The sequence below is a fragment of the Hordeum vulgare genome, chromosome 4H, assembly GCF_904849725.1.
Source record: "Hordeum vulgare subsp. vulgare chromosome 4H, MorexV3_pseudomolecules_assembly, whole genome shotgun sequence".
NCBI classification, from domain to species: Eukaryota; Viridiplantae; Streptophyta; class Magnoliopsida; order Poales; family Poaceae; genus Hordeum; species Hordeum vulgare.
The window spans coordinates 159518485-159536146 of NC_058521.1; positions in this window are offsets into that span (position 1 = coordinate 159518485).

A 17662-nucleotide genomic window follows, 5' to 3' on the forward strand; every position below is an offset into this window, starting at 1 on the left:
AGAACTCCCTAGTTGATGACTAATTCAAACGAGGCACGAAATAAATCCTACGAATTAAACAAAAGGGCAACATGGCAAAATATCTCACGAACTAATTTACTCGAAAGCTAAAACTAATTGCACAGAAAAATCCATGCGATTTTTCTACCCCGGAAACATATAAAATATGTGGGGTTGCAATACCAAATAAAGCCACACATAAATGCGGGAAAATAACCTACATACGGAAAAAAATTACTGGCAATCTCTACACGTAAAAATACCAGTGACCGTTCTAAAATACATACAAAAATGATTCCTAAAACGTGGACATCATACTACGACATTCGGGCTACCCGAACGCGCGCGGAAAAAAGTAATACGTGCTATATCATATTTGGACAACACACTAATCTATGCTCACGGCACGCTAAATATCGTCAAACATTTATGCAAGTTGTAAAATCGGGATCTACGCGAAAAGTTACATGGGATACATATCTAAATCTACGCGATCCGACTTACGGTTTAAAAGATACGGACGTCTAAATATACGTCTAAAAATTGGAATTTAATTAAATCCCGAAAAAACGCTAAAAGGAAAAAAATACTACCAGGCCTAATCTAAATGCTAATGGGCCACGAGACATGGGTTTGATTTAGCAAAAATGCGCCAGGAGAGGGAAATTAGCTGGCACGGGGCTGCTCACCTTGTGGGCTTCGACCCATGAGGGGAGGCTGAGCAGAGGGGAGGGCGTGGCTACGAGCTAGGCCGTGGGCAGCCGTACTGGGCCGGGGCGACGCTGTTGCTGGCCGCTGCGGGAGGCCGACCTAGGCCCAGGCGTGGGAGGCCGAGCGAGGCCCAGGTGCCAGGCCGCTCGCGCTGCACCTCGTCGTGCACGTGCGCACGAGCTGCCAGCCATGGAGGCGGCGGCCGGTGGCGAGGGCAGACGGCCGTGGCGCGGAGGCGGCCGGGTGGGGGCGGATTCGGGTGGATCCGGGTCCTCTGGTCCCATTCCGGCCGGTGGCGGCACGAACCGAGGGCCGGTGGAAGAGATCGGGGTTGGCTTCCATGGAGGTTTCCTGCATGGCACACAGAGAGAAGAAGAGTTTGAGGGAGGCCGAGATGGGAAGGAAGAGGGCGGTGGGCTCGACCCGGTGGTCGCCGGCGGCGGGATCTCGCCGGAGTGGCGCGGCGGTGGGGCCGGACGGCGTCGACGGGGCATCTCGGAGCAGCACGGGGAGGGCTCGGGAGGAGCTGGCCATGGCATGGAGCTCCTATGGTCGCCCGGACATGTCCGATTTGACCACGGACATGTCCGGTAGGTGAGGATTTGGGCGAATCTGAGCCCCATATCTCCGATCCGAAGGCTGAGAAAGACTATGGAGCTTGGGCTGCAGGATTTGAAGGGTATGGCTAGCAGGTGGGTATATCTAGGGGGGTGGCTGCAAAAAATGACTAGGGGGAACCCTAGTGGAGTGAGAGAGGTCTCTCCATGGGGGTGGAGCTTATATAGGGTTGGTCTATGGTGGGGTGGACCTCATCCGTCCGATCGAGATCCGATGACCACGAACGGAGGAAGTGGCTTGGTGGCACTACTGACCTGTGTAGAAGGGCTATGTAGGGATGAGAGGGAAAACGGGCGGCACGGCAATGGATTTTAAAACACCGACAGACATCCGACGGTAGACTGAATATGGTGCCGCTACAGTCGACCATTCGGGTACCAGACGAACTCCGATCGCGACGAATCTTGACACGCGGCCTACCTATATTAAAATAATACCGCACGACAAATTCCAGCTCAATCGGAGAAAGTTTTATACACGCTTTAAAGCAGGGTTACGACGGATGCCGCGGGCGCGTGCGAGTGCGGTCGGACCCAGAACGGACAACGACGAGAACCGGCAACTAACAACGGATGCAAGTTTTGAAAACGGGCGGCAACGGAGATGCCGATGCAATGTTGATGATGCGCATGATGCGATGATGATGCGACAAATAAAAATAGTCACTCGACGAAAACGGAAGGAAAAGGGAATCTTCTGGGGCGTCGGCATCGGGCTGTCACAACTCTCCTACACTACAAGAGGATCTCGCCCCGAGATCCAAGAATGAAAGGGGGAGAGGATGAGAAAGAACAAGAGGTAAAAACTTAGTCGTTTCTTTGACAAACGAGTGAAACCAACGATCCTTGAAGGTTGCAAAGACATGAGGAATGATATGAGGAGCAACATCACAATGCCTCCGGAACAATAGAATAGGAACTAGCTCAAGCGGAAGAAGAGAATGAAGAAAAGAATGACAACTATCATCGCAATAGAATTGAAGAGCCTTCGGACATAGAATTGACGTAATAGTTGGAAAACCAACAACGAAAAGAATAAGATAGTAGTGGGCTTATGAAAATCATCTCAACATTTAAGAGGTGACAACCAACCACTAAAAGAAACAAGGATTGATTGGGAGCAACAAGATATGAACAAACTTACACCAAGAGGATACATTGAGAACTGGGATTAATGACAAGCACCATAATAGCAACAATCCGTAGGAAAAGCTTTAGTTGAAATCCTAACCAAGATAGCTCAATGAAGTAATCATGGGTTGCAAATATCTCATGATCAAAGAATTGGAGGATTTAATTATCTCATTCTTGAAAGGAAAACTCTTCGAGGCTCCTACACTAACAAGAATGTTATAATACCACCTCAAAGGATAAAGGAAGAAGAAATGCACATAGAAATGCAAGAGAAAGGATACTTGAGGTTCTCCAATCAAGAATCTTGAAGAACACTTGAGAAAGAATTGAAACCTTGATGAACCACCATGAAGGACCTCCGTATACAAACGAACGATGCAAAGATATGAAGGTAGAAAATAATATGATTATGACCTTGCCAAGATTAAGATGAAGCCTCACAAAGAGATACTAAAAAGAACTTGGAACTCTGGAAAAGAAAAGATAACAACACTTGAGAAAAAGGAATTGACATAATGAGCCACTCCGGAAGAAGAATTGAAATCTCTTGGAAGAAGGAAGAACAAGAATAAGAGTTATGTTATGCTTATCCTTCATCAAGTTAAATTGATGACAAGCAACGAATTTGAGCATACAACTTATTCCTCTTGATAGAATCTTGAAGAGAGAGAGAAATAAGAACCACTTGAAGCATAATTAAAGGAAGCACCGGTAAGAACTCACAATTGAATGGGAATACCAAGAAAGCATGGATACACATGAGAATGAAGAGATCAAGATCCACCCGAGAGAGAAATTTAAACAAGACACCAGAATAATTGAGAGACGAACAAAGAGACAACAATTGACAAGATTTGAGGATGAAAGCTGAAAGCTGAGAACGAAGAATCTTCAGAAATGATGGCCTTCGGAGGAACGAGAAATAAAAACAACTCAGAAATGCACCGGATAGCAAGAAAGGAATTACCCATGATTGAAAACAAATTCAAGATGATAACACGAAGCTGAGATGACAATCTTCACAAGAATGGAAAAAGACTGAGAGAAACACTCCTTCGAATTTGCAAGCTAAGAATGATGACGAGGAACAACACCAAGAATAGCTGAGACCTACGGAATAAAGAAGAATGCAAGATTGAGCCAAATATGAGAATTAACTCCAATTGATCTTGAAGAATGAATATGACTGATGAAAATCATACTTACGTCATAGTTGAAAAGAACTAATGAACTCCAGGAAAAATTACAGAGCCATATAAGATCCTGGGAAAAACCTGTGGGTTATGGGCCCACTCAAAGAAACCACCGTTAGAAAATATTGCCTAGAAGAGAGATATTGCACCGGTATAAGAGAACTAGATGAGGTTGAGAACCTCGAAATAATGAAAGAATTGAAAAACAGGAATTTCTGAGATAACTTCAGCACTCCGGATAGGAAAAAGAGGAATGAATAGCAAGATAGGCTCATAACAATTTCCAACATAGGAAAGAATTATACAGGGATAAAAAGGACATGATGAACACGGATATCTGAACTAAATTCACTCGAAAAGAACAAAATGAAGAAATGATGAACTCGACTCCTGAGAATCTTCACAATGAATTACCGGTTACGAAAGGAAGAAAAGATAGCGGAAGCATCACTGAATAGAAAGGCACTAGAATGATGAGTGAAACATTGAAGAAAGGGGGTGGGAGGGCGGGGAAAACAAAGACAACTTGGGACAGATGAGATGAACTCCGGAATAAAATGAGAGAATGATCTTGCAAAAATTGGAGAGGATTGAATCCACATGGAGAGAAACACACCGGTTGAATGGAATTGATACGATGACTCCGGTTGAAAAGGAAATGACATGACAAATGAACGAACAAAAGAATTTGCATTCTCACATAAAAATATGAGAACACCCCTTTGGAAAGATCTGAAATCACCACTTGACATTGAAACAACACAAATAACCATATTCAGCAAAACAAAGGGATGAGGCTTATGAAACAAGCCAGAACAAACTCGTGAGGAAGATATTGTCCGATATTTTCGTGGACAGGATCGCATGGGCTCGATTTTACAGTAGCCATCAAGTGCAAGGTAGTGCACCCGACATACGAAGCATCCCCGAGTCGTAGCAAGCTACAAGGACTCTTTAAGACACAACGTGTACCAATGTAAGTCGACCGTGAACAAACGAATCCACTGGATGTCGAACCCCAACCTAACATCATGCATTTGTTGGAAGATTGTCCTATAAGCAACTACTTGAATTCCCACCTAAGAATTCCCGAAATATCCGGTCATGCAATCTAGTACACGGATACAAGGAGTAATATTCACACAACTCCTATACTAACCCGTCACCTGTATCACATCCGTCAACACACAACCAGAATCTCGGACCTTCATCTACAACAGACCCTCGTGATCACAACGATACAAGTATGGCAGTACTCCCGAACAATTTGCACCAGTACTGGGGACATCGGGGTTATCTCGCCACTACTAGTATTGAAGCAATTACGAACATCCTTCGTCCTGAGATACTAAGAAATCTGAATGATAACGATGTGCTCAAGAATCCCCTGGAGCTCAACTCCCCGGAAGAAAATCAAGTCAAACAGGAGGCACCAAAACAGAACTCCGTCACATCGGAATCATATAGATTCCAAAAATATCCGCGTGATCCTAAAAAATTTTGAGTGAGAAGAGGAGTAGAATTAAAATATTACGTCAAGATTCCTCACCAGAGCATAGAAGATGAGAAAAAAGAATCCTACTCTCCGATATATAACTAGACTCAAAGTATTTTTACTAGACTCGACTCGGCCAAGTTCGATCAATCAAGGGGGCTCCTAGGTCGGTACTGGTCTAATACCAACTTGTCACGCCCAAGATGCGACCCTATCCTCAATTTGGCACGAAGGCCTCGTCAGGGATAGAAGCGCATCTCGCCGTGTCGCAAGAATGGATATCGTTACAAGTACATGTACTGAAAAGAAGAGATATATTTATAGAATTGGCTTACACTCGCCACAAGCTACATCAGAGTCACATCAGTACATTACATAATCATCAAGAGTAAGAGCAGGGTCCGACTACGGACGAAAACAAACGAGAAAAGAAGAACGACGTCCATCCTTGCTATCCCAGGCTGCCGGCCTGGAACCCATCCTAGATCGATGAAGAAGAAGAAGAAGAAGCAACTCCAAATGAACAATCAACGCGCTCGCGTCAAGTAACCTTTACCTGTACCTGCAGCTGGTGTTGTAGTAATTTGTGAGCCACAAGGGACTCAGCAATCTCATTTCCAAAGGTATCAAGACTAGCAAAGCTTAATGGGTGAGGTATGGTTAAGTGGTGAGGTTGCAGCAGCGGCTAAGCTTATATTTGGTGGCTAAACTTACGAGTACAAGAAATAAGAGGGGGAAGATCTAAGCATAACGGGCGTGAACTACTGATGATCAATTGAATGATCCTGAACACCTACCTACGTCAGACATAACCCCACCGTGTCCTCGATCGGAGAAAGAACTCACGACAGAGACAGTCACGATTACGCACATAGTTGGCATATTTTATTTAAGTTAACTTCAAGTTATCTAGAACCAGTGTTAAACAAAGCTTCCACGTTGCCACATAACCGCGGGCACGGCTTTCCGAAAAGAATTAACCCTGCAGGGGTGCTCCAACTAGTCCATCACAAATTAGCACAAGCCGCATAGAAATCCTCAATCACAAAGCTCCCGATCTCGTCGGATTCCCTAGTGGAAAACCTCAACTCTGAGATTACCCAAAGCATCACCGGAATCCTGATGCACAAGATATCTCGTCAAAGGTAAAACTAATCCAGCAAGGCCGCCCGACGTGTCGACGATCCCGATAGGAGTTGCGTACCTCGTTCTTAGGACACGACGGATAAGCACAGCGTACGGTGGCCTAATAGAAATCTCCCGAGTTGCCCCGGGTTGGCCCCGCAAATGGCTCTAGTTTTGGACCAACACTGATGAGGAGCACTGGCCCGGGGATTGATTAAATTATCCTCGGGGCCCGGGAAGTCCCTATGCAATTTTATTAGGTTATTAGGCAAATGTAGTACCAAACTTGGGCCTTGCCAGACCAGCTTTAATCTAAAAACGAATTATCAAGGGGGTCCCCATAACAACCCCGATCGTGTTAGGAGCGCTCAATTATGGAACATAACACCGGTAGCCGGAAACTAAGGGGGGCAAAGGTGGAACAAAACACCAGGCTAGAAAGGCCGAGCCTTCCACCTTTTACCAAGTATATAGGTGCATTAAATTAAATAGCATTAATATGGTGATATAACAAGGAATGCTTTCACATGGAAGCATCTGCACCTGCAACTAGCAACGCTATCAACAGGGTTAAGCAAGCGGTAACATAGCCAATCAGTGGTTTGCTAGGTTGAACAGGTTGATGGTTTTCATGTCATTGTTGAGAGGCTCATATTTAACATGTGGTAGGCAACGAGACATAAACGATAGCAACGGTAAAACTAGCATGGCAATGATAGTAATGGTATCTAGGGAAATGATCATCTTGCCTGAGATCCCGCTTGGAAGAAGAATGACTCCGTGAAGCAGACGAACCGACATGGTCGAACGGATCCTCACTTCCGACACGCTTCCGGAACTCTATCGAGGCGAAGCAAATCGGAAACACAAATCAACACACGATATTCACCACACGATGCATAACACATATGATGCATGAACAGCTGAATATATGCAAGACACGGTAAGACAATTCACACAATCAAATACTACACATTAAGTGAAGTCCAATATGCAACGAGTTGCATATTGACGAAAGTCCACATATGAATTATTTAGTTCACTCCCGGTTATTTACACGGCAATATTAATGTTGTCAAACATGCAAGAGGTGAAGAGGAAATTAAACTACATATCTAGACATTTTAAATGAGGTCGGAAATGTCATATAGCACCTCCGAAACGACCTCACAAGTTAATTTACAATTCTGTCCAGATCTGAACTAATTTATTTAATTGATTGCTAAACAGAAAAACAAATAGGTTCACGTGATTCTACGCGTCATTTCAAGCAACCTACACATAAAGAACATCTCCAACGGAGCTACGGTTCAAAAGATACAAGCACCGCAAGATATGATGGCATGAATGCAATATGTGTGCAATGATGGCTACGAGCCCTTCAACACAAAGAATCAGCAAGAAAAAATGAAACTACACGAGATTCTAAGCAAGTTTCATGTAGGACACGATCAAATCGGAGCTACGGATCAAAAACTACGAGCAAAACAAGAAATCACTACAATCTGCCAAAATCAGCCACATAGCATTTTCTACACCCCACAACTACGGCTACTCAACTGCGATATGCTCAAGCAAGGCATGGCACGGAAGAGGGCAAGAAGCACTACTACAAACAACTAACAACAACTAGCATGGCAGCAAGGAGCACTAGGGAAAGAAGTCACAAAATGGCATCTCACACACTATTTCAGACTTAGTGAAAATTACACCTCATCAAAGTGCAGTTTTCGATCTGAAGCAATATTGACAGAAGCAAAACCTATAGCTACAGGACTCCAAATGGCATGAAATTTTACAGCATGCTATATAAACACAAGGGGTACAACTAAATCCATTGGACCAACCTTAAAAGAGCTACATATCACAAGATGCAAGCAAGACAAGACAGCAACAAAATAATAACAGATCCCGGACTTAGAAATATTTCAGCTCCTCAAAATCAGCACTATTTCTAGCAACTTCAGAGGAAGCAAACAACACATAAACATGCATTTCTTTGCAACCAAAAATACCAGGGGCTAAACAAAACATCTAAGAAGAACTCCCTAGTTGACGACTAATTCAAACGAGGCAAGAAATAAATCCTACGAATTAAACAAAAGGGCAACATGGCAAAATATCTCACGAACTAATTTACTCGAAAGCTAAAACTAATTGCACAGAAAAATCCATGGGATTTTTCTACCCCGGAAACATATAAAATATGTGGGGTTGCAATACCAAATAAAGCCACACATAAATGCGGGAAAATAAACTACATACGGAAATAAATTACCAGCAATCTCTACACGTAAAAATACCAGTGACCGTTCTAAAATACATACAAAAATGATTCCTAAAACGTGGACATCATACTACGACATTCGGGCTACCCGAACGCGCGCGGAAAAAAGTAATACGGGCTATATCATATTTGGACAACACACTAATCTATGCTCACGGCACGCTAAATATCGTCAAACATTTATGCAAGTTGTAAAATCGGGATCTACGCGAAAAGTTACATGGGATACATATCTAAATCTACGCGATCCGACTTACGGTTTAAAAGATACGGACGTCTAAATATACGTCTAAAAATTGGAATTTAATTAAATCCCGAAAAAACGCTAAAAGGAAAAAAATACTACCGGGCCTAATCTAAATGCTAATGGGCCACGAGACATGGGTTTGATTTAGCAAAAATGCGCCAGGAGCGGGAAATTAGCTGGCACGGGGCTGCTCACCTTGTGGGCTTCGACCCATGAGGGGAGGCTGAGCAGAGGGGAGGGCGAGGCTACGAGCTAGGCCGTGGGCAGCCGTACTGGGCCGGGGCGACGCTGTTGCTGGCCGCTGCGGGAGGCCGACCTAGGCCCAGGCGTGGGAGGCCGAGCGAGGCCCAGGTGCCAGGCCGCTCGCGCTGCACCTCGTCGTGCACGTGCGCACGAGCTGCCAGCCATGGAGGCGGCGGCCGGTGGCGAGGGCAGACGGCCGTGGTGCGGAGGCGGCCGGGTGGGGGCGGATTCGGGTGGATCCGGGTCCTCTTGTCCCATTCCGGCCGGTGGCGGCACGAACCGGGGGCCGGTGGAAGAGATCGGGGTTGGCTTCCATGGAGGTTTCCTGCATGGCACACAGAGAGAAGAAGAGTTTGAGGGAGGCCGAGATGGGAAGGAAGAGGGCGGTGGGCTCGACCCGGTGGTCGCCGGCGGCGGGATCTCGCCGGAGTGGCGCGGCGGTGGGGCCGGACGGCGTCGACGGGGCATCTCGGAGCAGCACGGGGAGGGCTCGGGAGGAGCTGGCCATGGCATGGAGCTCCTATGGTCGCCCGGACATGTCCGATTTGACCACGGACATGTCCGGTAGGTGAGGATTTGGGCGAATCTGAGCCCCATATCTCCGATCCGAAGGCTGAGAAAGACTATGGAGCTTGGGCTGCGGGATTTAAAGGGTATGGCTAGCAGGTGGGTATATCTAGGGGGGTGGCTGCAATAAATGACTAGGGGGAACCCTAGTGGAGTGAGAGAGGTCTCTCCATGGGGGTGGAGCTTATATAGGGTTGGTCTATGGTGGGGTGGACCTCATCCGTCCGATCGAGATCCGATGACCACGAACGGAGGAAGTGGCTAGGTGGCACTACTGACCTGTGTAGAAGGGCTATGTAGGGATGAGAGGGAAAACGGGCGGCACGGCAATGGATTTTAAAACACCGACAGACATCCGACGGTAGACTGAATATGGTGCCGCTACAGTCGACCATTCGGGTACCAGACAAACTCCGATCGCGACGAAACTTGACACGCGGCCTACCTATATTAAAATAATACCGCACGACAAATTCCAGCTCAATCGGAGAAAGTTTTATACACGCTTTAAAACAGGGTTACGACGGATGCCGCGGGCGCGTGCGAGTGCGGTCGGACCCAGAACGGACAACGACGAGAACCGGCAACTAACAACGGATGCAAGTTTTGAAAACGGGCGGCAACGGAGATGCCGATGCAATGTTGATGATGCGCATGATGCGATGATGATGCGACAAATAAAAATAGACACGCGACGAAAACGGAAGGAAAAGGGAATCTTCTGGGGCGTCGGCATCGGGCTGTCACAACTCTCCTACACTACAAGAGGATCTCGCCCCGAGATCCAAGAATGAAAGGGGGAGAGGATGAGAAAGAACAAGAGGTAAAAACTTAGTCGTTTCTTTGACAAACGAGTGAAACCAACGATCCTTGAAGGTTGCAAAGACATGAGGAATGATATGAGGAGCAACATCACAATGCCTCCGAAACAATAGAATAGGAACTAGCTCAAGCGGAAGAAGAGAATGAAGAAAAGAATGACAACTATCATCGCAATAGAATTGAAGAGCCTTCGGACATAGAATTGACGTAATAGTTGGAAAACCAACAACGAAAAGAATAAGATAGTAGTGGGCTTATGAAAATCATCTCAACATTTAAGAGGTGACAACCAACCACTAAAAGAAACAAGGATTGATTGGGAGCAACAAGATATGAACAAACTTACACCAAGAGGATACATTGAGAACTGGGATTAATGACAAGCACCATAATAGCAACAATCCGTAGGAAAAGCTTTAGTTGAAATCCTAACCAAGATAGCTCAATGAAGTAATCATGGGTTGCAAATATCTCATGATCAAAGAATCGGAGGATTTAATTATCTCATTCTTGAAAGGAAAACTCTTCGAGGCTCCTACACTAACAAGAATGTTATAATACCACCTCAAAGGATAAAGGAAGAAGAAATGCACATAGAAATGCAAGAGAAAGGATACTTGAGGTTCTCCAATCAAGAATCTTGAAGAACACTTGAGAAAGAATTGAAACCTTGATGAACCACCATGAAGGACCTCCGTATACAAACGAACGATGCAAAGATATGAAGGTAGAAAATAATATGATTATGACCTTGCCAAGATTAAGATGAAGCCTCACAAAGAGATACTAAAAAGAACTTGGAACTCCGGAAAAGAAAAGATAACAACACTTGAGAAAAAGGAATTGACATAATGAGCCACTCCGGAAGAAGAATTGAAATCTCTTGGAAGAAGGAAGAACAAGAATAAGAATTATGTTATGCTTATCCTTCATCAAGTTAAATTGATGACAAGCAACGAATTTGAGCATACAAATTATTCCTCTTGATAGAATCTTGAAGAGAGAGAGAAATAAGAACCACTTGAAGCATAATTAAAGGAAGCACCGGTAAGAACTCACAATTGAATGGGAATACCAAGAAAGCATGGATACACATGAGAATGAAGAGATCAAGATCCACCCGAGAGAGAAATTTAAACAAGACACCAGAATAATTGAGAGACGAACAAAGAGACAACAATTGACAAGATTTGAGGATGAAAGCTGAAAGCTGAGAACGAAGAATCTTCAGAAATGATGGCCTTCGGAGGAACGAGAAATAAAAACAACTCAGAAATGCACCGGATAGCAAGAAAGGAATTACCCATGATTGAAAACAAATTCAAGATGATAACACGAAGCTGAGATGACAATCTTCACAAGAATGGAAAAAGACTGAGAGAAACACTCCTTCGAATTTGCAAGCTAAGAATGATGACGAGGAACAACACCAAGAATAGCTGAGACCTCCGGAATAAAGAAGAATGCAAGATTGAGCCAAATATGAGAATTAACTCCAATTGATCTTGAAGAATGAATATGACTGATGAAAATCATACTTACGTCATAGTTGAAAAGAACTAATGAACTCCAGGAAAAATTACAGAGCCATATAAGATCCTGGGAAAAACCTGTGGGTTATGGGCCCACTCAAAGAAACCACCGTTAGAAAATATTGCCTAGAAGAGAGATATTGCACCGGTATAAGAGAACTAGATGAGGTTGAGAACCTCGAAATAATGAAAGAATTGAAAAACAGGAATTTCTGAGATAACTTCAGCACTCCGGATAGGAAAAAGAGGAATGAATAGCAAGATAGGCTCATAACAATTTCCAACATAGGAAAGAATTATACAGGGATAAAAAGGACATGATGAACACGGATATCTGAACTAAATTCACTCGAAAAGAACAAAATGAAGAAATGATGAACTCGACTCCTGAGAATCTTCACAATGAATTACCGGTTACGAAAGGAAGAAAAGATAGCGGAAGCATCACTGAATAGAAAGGCACTAGAATGATGAGTGAAACATTGAAGAAAGGGGGTGGGAGGGCGGGGAAAACAAAGACAACTTGGGACAGATGAGATGAACTCCGGAATAAAATGAGAGAATGATCTTGCAAAAATTGGAGAGGATTTAATCCACTTGGAGAGAAACACACCGGTTGAATGGAATTGATACGATGACTCCGGTTGAAAAGGAAATGACATGACAAATGAACGAACAAAAGAATTTGCATTCTCACATAAAAATATGAGAACACCCCTTTGGAAAGATCTGAAATCACCACTTGACATTGAAACAACACAAATTACCATATTCAGCAAAACAAAGGGATGAGGCTTATGAAACAAGCCAGAACAAACTCGTGAGGAAGATATTGTCCGATATTTTCATGGACAGGATCGCATGGGCTCGATTTTACAGTAGCCATCAAGTGCAAGGTAGTGCACCCGACATACGAAGCGTCCCCGAGTTGTAGCAAGCTACAAGGACTCTTTAAGACACAACGTGTACCAATGTAAGTCGACCGTGAACAAACGAATCCACTAGATGTCGAACCCCAACCTAACATCATGCATTTGTTGGAAGATTGTCCTATAAGCAACTACTTGAATTCCCACCTAAGAATTCCCGAAATATCCGGTCATGCAATCTAGTACACGGATACAAGGAGTAATATTCACACAACTCCTATACTAACCCGTCACCTGTATCACATCCGTCAACACACAACCAGAATCTCGGACCTTCATCTACAACAGACCCTCGTGATCACAACGATACAAGTATGGCAGTACTCCCGAACAATCTGCACCAGTACTTGGGACATCGGGGTTATCTCGCCACTACTAGTATTGAAGCAATTACGAACATCCTTCGTCCTGAGATACTAAGAAATCTGAATGATAACGATGTGCTCAAGAATCCCCTGGAGCTCAACTCCCCGGAAGAAAATCAAGTCAGACAGGAGGCACCAAAACAGAACTCCGTCACATCGGCATCATATAGATTCCAAAAATATCCGCGTGATCCTAAAAAATTTTGAGTGAGAAGAGGAGTAGAATTAAAATATTACGTCAAGATTCCTCACCAGAGCATAGAAGAGGAGAAAAAAGAATCCTACTCTCCGATATATAACTAGACTCAAAGTATTTTTACTAGACTCGACTCGGCCAAGTTTGATCAATCAAGGGGGCTCCTAGGTCGGTACTGGTCTAATACCAACTTGTCACGCCCAAGATGCGACCCTATCCTCAATTTGGCACGAAGGCCTCGTCAGGGATAGAAGCGCATCTCGCCGTGTCGCAAGAATGGATATCGTTACAAGTACATGTACTGAAAAGAAGAGATATATTTATAGAATTGGCTTACACTCGCCACAAGCTACATCAGAGTCACATCAGTACATTACATAATCATCAAGAGTAAGAGCAGGGTCCGACTACGGACGAAAACAAACGAGAAAAGAAGAACGACGTCCATCCTTGCTATCCCAGGCTGCCGGCCTGGAACCCATCCTAGATCGATGAAGAAGAAGAAGAAGAAGCAACTCCAAATGAACAATCAACGCGCTCGCGTCAAGTAACCTTTACCTGTACCTGCAGCTGGTGTTGTAGTAATTTGTGAGCCACAAGGGACTCAGCAATCTCATTTCCAAAGGTATCAAGACTAGCAAAGCTTAATGGGTGAGGTATGGTTAAGTGGTGAGGTTGCAGCAGCGGCTAAGCTTATATTTGGTTGCTAAACTTACGAGTACAAGAAATAAGAGGGGGAAGATCTAAGCATAACGGGCGTGAACTACTGATGATCAATTGAATGATCCTGAACACCTACCTACGTCAGACAAAACCCCACCGTGTCCTCGATCGGAGAAAGAACTCACGACAGAGACAGTCACGATTACGCACATAGTTGGCATATTTTATTTAAGTTAACTTCAAGTTATCTAGAACCAGTGTTAAACAAAGCTTCCACGTTGCCATATAACCGCGGGCACGGCTTTCCGAAAAGATTTAACCCTGCAGGGGTGCTCCAACTAGTCCATCACAAATTACCACAAGCTGCATAGAAATCCTCAATCACGAAGCTCCCGATCTCGTCGGATTCCCTAGTGGAAAACCTCAACTCTGAGATTACCCAAAGCATCACCGGAATCCCGATGCACAAGATATCTCGTCAAAGGTAAAACTAATCCAGCAAGGCCGCCCGACGTGTCGACGATCCCGATAGGAGTTGCGTACCTCGTTCTTAGGACACGACGGATAAGCACAGCGTACGGTGGCCTGATAGAAATCTCCCGAGTTGCCCCGGGTTGGCCCCGCAAATGGCTCCAGTTTTGGACCAACACTGATGAGGAGCACTGGCCCGGGGATTGATTAAATTATCCTCGGGGCCCGGGAAGTCCCTATGCAATTTTATTAGGTTATTAGGCAAATGTAGTACCAAACTTGGGCCTTGCCAGACCAGCTTTAATCTAAAAACGAATTATCAAGGGGGTCCCCATAACAACCCCGATCGTGTTAGGAGCGCTCAATTATGGAACATAACACCGGTAGCCGGAAACTAAGGGGGCAAAGGTGGAACAAAACACCAGGCTAGAAAGGCCGAGCCTTCCACCTTTTACCAAGTATATAGGTGCATTAAATTAAATAGCATTAATATGGTGATATAACAAGGAACCCATGCTTTCACATGGAAGCATCTGCACCTGCAACTAGCAACACTATCAACAGGGTTAAGCAAGCGGTAACATAGCCAATCAGTGGTTTGCTAGGTTGAACAGGTTGATGGTTTTCATGTCATTGTTGAGAGGCTCATATTTAACATGTGGTAGGCAACGAGACATAAATGATAGCAACGGTAAAACTAGCATGGCAATGAGAGTAATGGTATCTGGGGAAATGATCATCTTGCCTGAGATCCCGCTTGGAAGAAGAATGACTCCGTGAAGCAGACGAACCAACATGGTCGAACGGATCCTCACTTCTGACACGCTTGTGAAACTCTATCGAGGCGAAGCAAACCGGAAACACAAATCAACACATTATATTCACCACACGATGCATAAGACATATGATGCAAGAACATCTGAATACATGCAAGACACGGCAAGACAATTCACACAATCAAAATAGTAGACATTAAGTGAAGTCCAATATGCAACGAGTTGCATATTGACGAAACTCCACATATGAATTATTTAGTTCACTCCCGGTTATTTACACGGCAATATTAATGTTGTCAAACATGCAAGAGGTGAAACGGAAATTAAACTACATATCTAGACATTTTAAATGAGGTCGGAAATGTCATATAGCACCTCCGAAACGACCTCACAAGTTAATTTACAATTCTGTCCAGATCTGAACTAATGCATTTAATTGATTGTTAAACAGCAAAACAAATAGGTTCACGTGATTCTACGTGTCATTTCAAACAACCTACACATAAAGAACATCTCCAACGGAGCTACGGTTCAGAAGATACAAGCATCGCAAGATATGATGGCCTGAATGCAATATGTGTGCAACGGTGGCTACGAGCACTTCAACACAAACAAACAGCAAGAGAAAATGAAACTACACGAGATTCTAAGAAAGTTTCATGTAGGACACGATCAAATCGGAGCTACAGATCAAAACCTACGAGCAAAACAAGAAATCACTACAATCTGCCAAAATCAGCCACATAGCATTTTCTGCACCCCACAACTACGGCTACTCAACTCCGATATGCTCAAGAAAGGCATGGCACGGATGAGGGCAAGAAGCACTACTACAAACAACTAACAACAACTAGCATGGCAGCAAAGAGCACTAGAGAAAGAAGTCACAAAATGGCATCTCACACACTATTTCAGACTTAGTGAAAATTACACCTCATCAAAGTGCAGTTTTCGATCTAAAGCAATATTGACAGCAGTAAAACCTATAGCTACAGGACTCCAAATGGCATGAAATTTTACAGCATGCTAGAGAAACACAAGGGGTACAACTAACTCCATTGGACCAACCTCAAAAGAGCTACATATCACAAGATGCAAGCAAGACAAGACAACAACAAAATAATAACAGATCCCAGACTTAGAAATATTTCAGCTCCTCAAAATCAGCACTATTTCTAGCAACTTGAGAGCAAGCAAACAACACATAAACATGCATTTATATTGCAACCAAAAATACCAGGGTCTAAACAAAACATCTAAGAAGAACTCCCTAGTTGACAACTAATTCAAACAAGGCACGGAATAAATCCTACGAATTAAACAAAAGGGCAACATGGCAAAATATCTCGCGAACTAATTTACTCGAAAGCTAAAACTAATTGCACAGAAAAATCCATGCGATTTTTCTACCCCGGAAACATATAAAATATGTGGGGTTGCAACACCAAATAAAGCCACACATAAATGCAGGAAAATAACCTACATACGAAAAAAAAACTACCGGCAATCTCTACACGTAAAAATACCAGTGACCGTTCTAAAATACATACAAAAATGATTCCTAAAACGTGGACATTATACTACGGCATTCGGGCTACCCGAACGCGTGCGAAAAAAAATAATACGGGCTATATCCTCTTTGGATAGCACACTAATCTATGCTCACGGCATGCTAAATATCGTCAACCATTTATGCAAGTTGTAAAATCGGATTCTACGTGAAAAGTTACACGGGATACATATCTAAATCTACGCGATCCGACTTACGGTTTAAAAGATACAGACGTCTAAATATACGTCTAAAAACTGGAATTTAATTAAATCCCGAAAAATACCCTAAAAGGAAAAAAATACTACCGGGCCTAATCTAAATGCTAATGGGCCACAGGACATGCGCGTGATTTAGCAAAAATGCGCCAGGAGCGGGAAATTAGCTGGCAGGGGGCTGCTCACCTTGTGGGCTTCAGCCCATGAGGGGAGGCTGGAGCAGAGGGGAGGGCGAGGCTGCGAGCTGGGCAGTGGGCAGCCGTACTGGGCCGGGGCGACGCTGTTGCTGGCCACTACGGGAGGCCGACCTAGGCCCAGGCGTGGGAGGCCGAGCGAGGCCCAGGTGCCAGGCCGCTCGCGCTGCACCTCGTCGTGCACCTGCGCACGAGCTGCCAGCCATAGAGGCAGCGGCCGGTGGCGAGGGCAGACGGCCGAGGCACGGAGGCGGCCGGGTGGGGGCGGATCCGGGTGGATCCGGGTCCTCCAGTCCCATTCCGGCCGGTGGCCGGTGGAAGAAATCGG